Source organism: Phascolarctos cinereus, unplaced genomic scaffold, assembly GCF_003287225.1.
Source record: "Phascolarctos cinereus isolate Bilbo 61053 unplaced genomic scaffold, phaCin_HiC Scaffold_5;HRSCAF=322, whole genome shotgun sequence".
NCBI classification, from domain to species: Eukaryota; Metazoa; Chordata; class Mammalia; order Diprotodontia; family Phascolarctidae; genus Phascolarctos; species Phascolarctos cinereus.
The window spans coordinates 194,804,456-194,813,993 of NW_027555958.1; the positions used below are offsets into that span (position 1 = coordinate 194,804,456).

Genomic DNA, 9,538 nt, shown 5'->3' on the forward strand with positions numbered 1-9,538 from the left:
AGAAATCCTTTCAATGACCTAGAAAAGAATTCACAATGATTCAGAAAATACAAGTATTATTTAATAATAAGTATAAGATAGTACAAAAAGATATAAAACAATATATTATTTAAGAACAAGTATAAGCATAAGAACAAGCATTATTTAAGAACCAAATGATGCTTCAGTACCTATAAGTATCAATAAAACAGTAAATTTCATATTCAGAAAGACACTACAGCAGTCCAAAAAATTTTTTTAATTAAGATAAGCAATAAAGGTAAACTTCTACTATAATAAATTCCAAGGCCCAAGTCAAATTTGTTAGAATTTAGTTGAACTGAACATTGCTTAAAATAAGTAGAACACTGGTTGGAATTTGAAATTTATGTTGTTATACAGAAATATATATAACATATACATATATACACGGAGACGTATGTATGTTTTCAAGTAGGATTTTACCCATATTGACAAAAACAAAAATATGTAAGACCTGGCTGACACTTAAGCTCTTGGGTTCTCAATTTCTTTGTCTGCAAGATAAAGGAATCAGACTAGACAGTCTCTAAGCTTCCTTCTGGTTTTAAAGCTTATGATTCTAAATAATGAGATGTTTATAAAGTGCTTTGTAAACCTTAAACCGTTATAAAAATGCTCATTATTGATGCTGTTCTTGTTATTAATTGATCTAGGCCATTTCAAATGCATGATGGACATTAGGAAGGCTAGTAGTAATGGGAAGAATGCCAAAGTAAAGTCCACACTAGATGAGGCAAGTCTCTGTTATCCTAAGAAGGCCCTGACTAGTTGAAGCCTTTGACTGCTCAATAAATAACAAACTTAATCATGACTTAAATGGGAAGTAGAGAAAATAAATGGTTGCATCATTCTGTAGTCTGGTTATCAAGAGGAACTCTTTCCCAAAGCCCCAACACGGTTAGAAATCCCTGGCATGGACCTTGGAAGTAACCTGGAGCAAACGGACCAGTGTAGTATATATAAAGTCATTTTACCTCTTTTAGTGATAGCAAAGAATTGAAAACTTACGGACTGTCCATCAATTGGGGAACAGCTGAACAAATTATTGTATATGATTTATACTACTATGCTATAAGAAAGGATGAGCAGGATGCTCTCAGAAAAAACTTGGAAAGACTTACATGAACTGATGCAAAGTGAAATGAGCAAAACCAGGAGAACATTATATACGGTAACAGCAATATTATATAATCATCAATTGTGAATATCTTAGCTATTGTCGGCAATACAATGATCCAAGACAATTCTGAAGGCCGTGTTATGAAAAATGTTAATCTCCAGAGAAAGAACTGATGGAATCTGAATACAGATCAAAGTATACTTTTTCTCTTCTTTCTTTGTGTTTTTGGGGGGTTTTATCTGTGTTTTCTTTCACATGACTAATGTGCAAATATGTTTTGCACGACTACACATGTATGACCTATATGAAAAAAGCAAATAAAATAATAAAACAAAGGCATGGCAGCATTCAGACCAGAACATCCAAAGACCACTGGTGTCTGCAGCATTCCTTCTTGAGATACCACGTAGAACACTGAAGATCTGGCACGCTGAATCTCAAAGAAGCAGTGCCTAACCCTCAGCTGTGTAATCAGCACAAGAATACAGGTGACCTAGGTTGATAATCAACATTGCTGACTACCTCATGCAAAAGTACAGAAAGACAAGGAACCTAGCCTTGGCCCAAAGTCTCAAATCAGGAACTAAAGCCAAAGGGATAAGGAAATCAAAGAAGATAGCAGCCATTATAAAGAATTATTGCAGATCCAAAGATACCCAAAAATCCAAGCCAGAAGGAGAGAGCAACTCTACAACAATTCTAAGAAAAAACTAAAAAAGAAAATTATTTTCCAAAGGACTACATGAATACTTAAAGCAAGAGATTTTAAAAATAAAGCTCTGGAGAAAACATTCTGAAGAAGAATAAATAGCTTGGAACAGAAAGTGGTACCCATGTATTCTCTGAAAATTAAAATGGACCAAAGAAAAATCATTGATTCTGTGAAACAAGAAGAAATATTAGAACAGAATCAAAAGACTTGAAAAAGAAAAGAAAATGTAAGCTATCTGCTACCAAAAGCAAGTGACCTAGAAAAGAGGCATTTCAAGGCAAAATAACATGTGAATCACCAGACTCCATGAAAATCAAGATTTTTTAAAGGCATGGACACTATATTTCAAGAAATCATAAATGAAAATTGCCCAGCTCTATTAGAACCAGAGGGCAAAGTGAAAATAGAAAGATTAACTGATCATCTCATGAAAGAAATTCAAAAAAGGAAAAATCCCAGGAATGTCATAATCAAAATCCAGTTTCCTTGTCCAATATGTGTGCATATCTATCTCTGTGTGTGCGTGTGTGTGCGTGTGTGCGTGTGTGTGTGTGTGTGTGTGTGTGTGTGTGTGTGTGTGTGTGTGTATGAAGGGAGCTCAAGTACCAGGGAACCACAGTAATAATCACACTCTTGGAAGATTCTTCTATGAATAGGGGAACATCTTGGAACACAATATTCCAAAAGGCAAAAAAAATTATTTTGCTACAAAGAATAATTTACCCTGAAAAATTGAGTATAATCTTACAAGGGTAAAAAAGGACTTTAATGGAAGAAGACTTTCTAGCATGCCAGATGAAAACACTAAAAGTGAGTAGGAACTTTGAACTACAAACACTACAGGATAAACATAGAAAGAAATGATAAAACGGATGATGTCAGAGAATGCTGGGAAGAATGAATTGATGCCCAATTAAGTATATATAATTAAAACATTTTTGAAAGACTTGAGAACTCTGAGCAAAGTAATGAGCAATCTCATCTCCTCTGGATCTTTAAGGAAACATATGCCCTCCTTCTGTGAGTGAGATGATGGACTAAAAGTCGAGGTAGGAAAAAAACATACTTTTTTGGATATGGCCACCATATGGATATTTTGCTTGACTATGCTTATTTTTATGGGGCTTTTTCCCCTCTCTCTTTAATTGGAGAGAAGTGAAAGGTTAGTAATACTGATGCTTCCAAAAAAAGAAAGCCATTAGACCTTTTTTTTTTCAGGTGTACAGAAGACAACAGAAGGAATTTCAGAAGGAATCACAGTCTAGAACAGAGGTTCCCAAACTTATTTGGCCTACTTCCCCCTTTTCAAACAAAAAATTACTCAGCACCCCACCCCTGTAAATCTACATTCTTTAACACTTTAACTGTTTCTGAAATTTGTGCCATTTCAAAAAACATATAAAATACTTTTTTTTAAATGATGCATCTTAAATTTAATAATTTATTGTAAATTTGGGAGGGGGGATTTCTGCCTTGAAATTTGGATGATGAGATATTACATCATATAACCATATGTATCATACTATAAACAAATCATTACACACACATACGTATTCCTGCCAATGCATGCTGGACTTCCTGACAATGTGTGACATGCTTACCTGCCAACACTTGCTTGTTAAGACCTGTTGGTATACTTCACCACTAATTAGTTATAACTTCCATTGTGTGTGTTTATCTGGAAAATAATGTAATCACTATGACTTTAACTCTATTACACAGCAGATGAAACATGTATGAATGGTTTTTCAAAATTTTCTTAATCTTCTCTTCTTTCCTTATGCTTCCACTGCCCTTATTTTTTTAAATTAATTTATTTATTTATAGTTTTCAACATTCACTTCCAAAAGATTTTGAGTTTTAAATTTTCTCCCCCTCCCACTCCTTCACCCCTGCAAGGGACAGTGTACAATCTGATAGAGGCTCTACATATACATTCATATTAAGCATATTTTCCCATTAGTCATGATGTAAAGAATAATTAGAACAAATGGAAGGAACCACGAGAATGAAGCAATAAAACAAAACAACAAAGGAAAAGGAGAGCAAATAGTATGTTTCCATCTGCATTCAGACTCCATATTTATTTCTCTGGGTGTGTATAGCAATTTCCATCATGAATCTTTTGGAGTTGTCTTAGATTCTTGTGTTGCTGTGAAGAGTCAAGTCTATCCAAGTCAGTTATCCCATAATATGGCTGTTATTGTGTACAATGTTCTTCTGGTTCTGCTCATTTCACTCTGCATCAATTCATGTAAGTCTTTCCAAGTTTTTTTGAAGTCTGCCTTTTCATCACTTCTTACAGCACTATAGTATTCTAGTACATTCATATACCACAACTTGTTCATCCATTCCCCAATTGATGGGCAACCCCTAAATCTCCAATTCTTTGCCATCACAAAAAGAGCTGCTATAAATATTTTTGTACATGTGGATCCTTTTTTCATTTTTATTTTCACTTTGGCATACAGACCTAGACATGGTATTGCTGGGTCAAAGGGTATGCACATTTTTGTAGCCCTTTGGGAATAGTTCCAAATTGCTCTCCAAAATGGTTGGATCATTTCACAACTCCACCAACAATATATTAGTGTTCCAATTTTCCCACATCTTCTCCAACATTTATCATTGTCCTGTTTTGTCATGTTAGCCAATCTGATAGGTGTGATGTAGTACCTGAGAGTCATTTTGATTTGCATTTCTCTAATCAAGAGTTATTTAGAACATTTTTCATATGATATAGATAGCTTTAGTTTCTTCTCAGAGAACTACCTGTTCATATCCTTTGACCATTTATCAGTTGGAGAATGACTTGTATTGTTATAAATTTGACTTAGTTCTCCATATATTTTAGAAATGAGGCCTTTATCAGAGACACTGGTTATAAAAATTCTTTCCCAGTTTTCTGCTTCCCTCTCAATCTTGGATGCATTGGCTTTATTTATGCAAAACTTTTCAACTTAATGTAATCAAAATTGTCCATTTTGCATTTCATAATATTCTCTGTCTCTTGTTGGTCATAAATTCTTCCCTTCTCCATAGATCAGAAAGGTAAACTATTCCTTGCTCTTCTAGATTGCTTATAGTATCAGTCTTTATATATAAATCACGTACCCATGTGGACTTTATCTTGACATAGGGTGTAAGATGTTGATCTATGCCCAGTTTCTGCTGTATTCTTTTCCAGTTTTCCCAGTAGTTTTTGCTAAATAGTGATCTCTTATCCCAGAATCTGGATTCTTTGGATTTATCAAATAGTAGATTAGTACAGTCATTGACTGTTACATCTTGCATACCTAACCCATTCCACTGATCCACCACTCTATTTCTTAGCCAGTACCAAGTAGTTTTGATGATTGCTACTTTACAACACAATTTAAGATCAGGTACAGCTAGGCCACCTTACTTTGCATTTCTTTCCACTAGTTCCTTTGATATTCTGGATTTTTTGTTCTTCCAAATAAATTTTGTTACTGTTTTTTCTAGCTCTATAAAATAATTTTTGGTAGTCTGATTGGTGTGGCACTGAATAAGTAAATCAATTTAGGCAGAATTGTAATTTTTATTATAGTAGCTCAGCCTACCCATCAGCAATGATATTTTTCCAATTATTTAGATCTGATTTTATTTGTGTGAAAAGTGTTTTGTAGTTGTGTTCATATAGTTCCTGAGTTTGTTTTGGCAGGTAGACTCCCAAATATTTTACAATGTCTACAGTAATTCTAAGTGGAATTTCTCTTTCTGTCTCTTGCAGCTGGGCTTTGTTAGTAATGATAGAAATGCTAATGATTTGTGTGGATTTATTTTATATCCTGCAACTTTGCTAAAGTTGTTTATTATTTCAAGTAATTTTTAACTTGATTCTCTAGGGTTCTCTAAATATACCATTATATCATCTGCAAAGTATGACAGCTTTATTTCTTCTTTACCTATTCTAATTCCTTCAATTTCTTTTTCTTCTCTAATTGCTACAACTAACATTTCTATAGCAATACTGAATAACAGTGGTGATAATGGACAACCTTGTTTCATACCCGATCTTACTGGAAATGCTTCTAGCTTATCCCCATTGCATATAATGCTTGCTAATGGTTTTTTGATAGATGCTATCTATCATTTTAAGGAAGACTCCACTTATTCCTATGCTCTCTAGTGTTTTTAATAGGAATGAGTGTTGTATTTTGTCAAATGCTTTTTCTGCATCTATTGAGATAATCATATGATTTCTGTTAGTTTTGTTGTTGATATGGTCAACTATGCTGATAGTTTTCCTAAAATTGAACCAGTCCTGCCTGCATTCCTGGTATAAATCCTACCTGGTCATAGTGTATTATCCTCAAGATAAATTGCTGCAATCTCTTCACTACTATTTTATTTAAAATTTTTGCATCAAAATGGATAACTTTGATTACATTAAACTGAAAAGTTTTTGCACAAACAAAGCCAATGCAACTAAGATTAGAAGTAAGGTAGAAAACTGGGAAAGAATTTTTACAACCAGTCTCTCCGATAAGGGCCTCATCTCTAAAATATATAAAGAATTAAGGCAAATTTTTAAGAATACAAGCCATTTCCCCAACTGATAAATGGTCAAAGGTTATGAACAGACAGTTCTCAGATGAAGAAATTGAAGCCATCTATAGTCATATGAAAAAATGCTCTAAATCATTATTGATTAGAGAAATGCAAATCCAAACAACTCTGAGGTACCACATCACACCTATCAGATTGGCCAACATGACAAAACAGGAAAATGATAAATGTTGGAGAAGACGTGGGAAAATTGGAACACTAATGCATTGTTGGTGGAGTTGTGAAATGATCCAACCATTTTAGAGAGCAATTTGGAACTATGCCCAAAAGGCTATAAAAATGTGCATAACCTTTGACCCAGTAATACCACTTCTAGGGCTATATCCCAAAGAGATCATACAAATGGGAAAAGGACCCACATGTACAAAAATATTTATAGTAGCTCTTTTTTTGTGGTAGCAAAGAATTGGAAATTGAGAGGATGCCCATCAATTGGGGAATGGCTGAGCAAGTTACGGTATATGAATGTAATGGAATACTATTGTGCTATAAGAAATGATGAACAGGCTGGCTTCAAAAACACCTGGAAAGACTTGTATGGTCTGATGATGAGTGAAGTGAGCAGAACCAAGAGAAGGCTGTATACAATACTAGCCACATTGTGCTAATATTGATAATATTGATAAACTTAACCCTTCCCAGCAACACAAGGATCTTAGACATCTCAAAAAGCCTCATGATGGAAAATGCTATCCACATCCAAAGAAAAGAACTATGGAAGTTGAATTGCTATTTTTTTCTCTTCTATTAACTTTTGTTTCCTCTTTCTGATGGTTCTTCCTATTGGTTCTAATTTTTACTTACAACATCACCAATGTGAAAATATGTTTAATAGGAATGTATTTGTATAGCTTATATCAGATTATGCGCCGTCTTGGGAAGGGTGGTGGGGAAGAAGGGGCAGAAAAAGTTTTAAACTCAAAAGCATATGGAAGTGATTGCTGATAAATCAAAATAAATTAATAAAAAATTAAAATAAAATAAAATTTTTGCATCTATATTCATTAGGGAAATTGGTCTATAATTTTCTTTCTCTGTTTTGGCTCTTCCTGGTTTAGGTATCAGTACCATATTTATATTGTAAAAAGAATTTGGTAAGACTCCTTCGCCTATTTTCCCAAATAATCTATATAGTATTGGAATTAATTGTTCTTTAAATGTTTGATAGAATTCACTTGTAAATCCATCTGTCCCTGGAGATTTTTTCTTAGGGGGTTCATTGATGGCTTGTTCAATTTCTTTTTCTGAAACGGGGTTGTTTTAAGTATTTTATTTCCTCTTCCATTAATCTGGGCAATTTATATTTCTGTAAGTACTCATCCATTTCACGAAGACTGTCAAATCTATTGGTATACAGTTTTATATATACATATGTATATACAATAGTTCCTAATTATTGTTTTGATTTCCTCTTCATTGGTGCCACCTCCTTTTTTTAAATTCAACACCCCTCAATTGCACTGGGTTACTGCTGCCCTCCTGGATCATTTCAGCGCCCCCCAGGGGGCAGTATCACCCACTTCAGGAATCCGGTAGAAGAACAGTTTTGAAAATGTGTTAAATTCATCATTTTTTTAAAGTAAACAATATGAAATGGAAATTCATAGTTTTAATACACATTCTTTTTTGTGTTCTGCTGTATATATGAAATTTGTCCTTTGATTTGTTTATGTTCAGGTTCGTAATAAAAATTTATTTATTTAAAAAAGTGGTGACTAAAGGAGTGTCCCTTCTTAAGTGGCCTACAATATGGAATTCATTTTAAAATGTGGTTCAGCATATTTTTTAAAAAATAATGTCTCATCTTCACTAACAACACTGTTTGGGGTTAATAATCATTACAGACCAATGGCGGGAGGGGCATTCTCAATATTTTCCTTCACCCATGCAGATTGTGCATGCTTCTGAATCCAACTAAATGAATTTCCCAAGTTACTGAGACTAATCATCATTATCTCATGGCCAACTTTCTAGCAATAACCTGTCTGAACTTGGGCAGGCCCACAGACAACAGGTACTCAGCCTTTTGCAGGACTGTATTCAAAAACATTTCAAGTTTAACAGAACTTACAAGAGCTGGCATACTCTTCAAGAGGACAGGGATATCTCAAAACAATGATGAACAATCAGAGAAGGACTTTCATGGAGTGAGTACTATTTTTAAACAGTAAAAATGTAACTCATATTGTCCTCATTGCTGAGGAAGAATAGGCCAGAGCAATCAATAGTTTCTATATCCCAAATGACAAAAAGCTGTAACTGCAAAGCAGTCAGAGGAGAGAGAGAGAGACAAAGCGAGAGAGAGAACCCCGCAAAATTTCAGTTAAATAAGTGCTGTTTCTTTTCAAGAGCTACAGTGTCTGCTATTTCTTTGATTACACTGACCCCTGGAGGGCTCTTGGAATGTTAAAAAAAAATTAAGACAATTTTCCTCTCCAAACTGTGGTTTATTTTTATGTGTTTACTTCAGATTAACTTAACATTCTCTATAATAATAATAGTAATATCAAAAAGATTGTCTTAGAAAGGATAAAGGAGCGTAATAGAAAATGAAGGCCCCAAACATGTGTTTTATACTACATGTATTCTTAAAAGAGTAAGGACCACCAAAACATCATAATTTTAAAGATTATAGCACTGGTTTTTTTTTTTTTTACTGCCAAAGCAATCAAAACATACTGGACAAACCAAATGCATGCAGGGAGAGGAAGTGTGATACAGTGGATACAGAGGTGCTGTGAAGTCAGCTAAACCTGGGTTGAAACCCTGTCTCTGATATATATTGTATGACAATGGACAAGTTACTTAACTTTTCAGTGCTCCAGGTGTGAGAGATAATCTCTCAGAAGTGAAGCCTCCTCAAAGCGTCATTAGTTCTTATTAATGGTTCTGGTATTGCTGCTTTCAAAACCCTCCCCTGCTCAGACTCTGTTTTTTTAAATGCTTAGCAAAAAGAATAGCCCTACCCCCAACCTGAACTGCTTGTCCTTGCAAAACTTCCCACCTTTTCTTGTCTCTGGGCAAACTTGTGTAACGGCCTTTGTTCTCTGTTACTGGGGAAGATGTCCGTGAATAGATTGTGCACCCCGAAG

At 34.4% G+C, this 9,538-nt stretch overlaps 1 protein-coding gene across 1 annotated transcript in view; it reads right to left on the bottom strand.

Moving 5' to 3' along the window:
• CD109 (CD109 molecule) overlaps positions 1-9,538 on the bottom strand; it is a 167,204-nt gene that overhangs the window by 98,321 nt on the left and 59,345 nt on the right.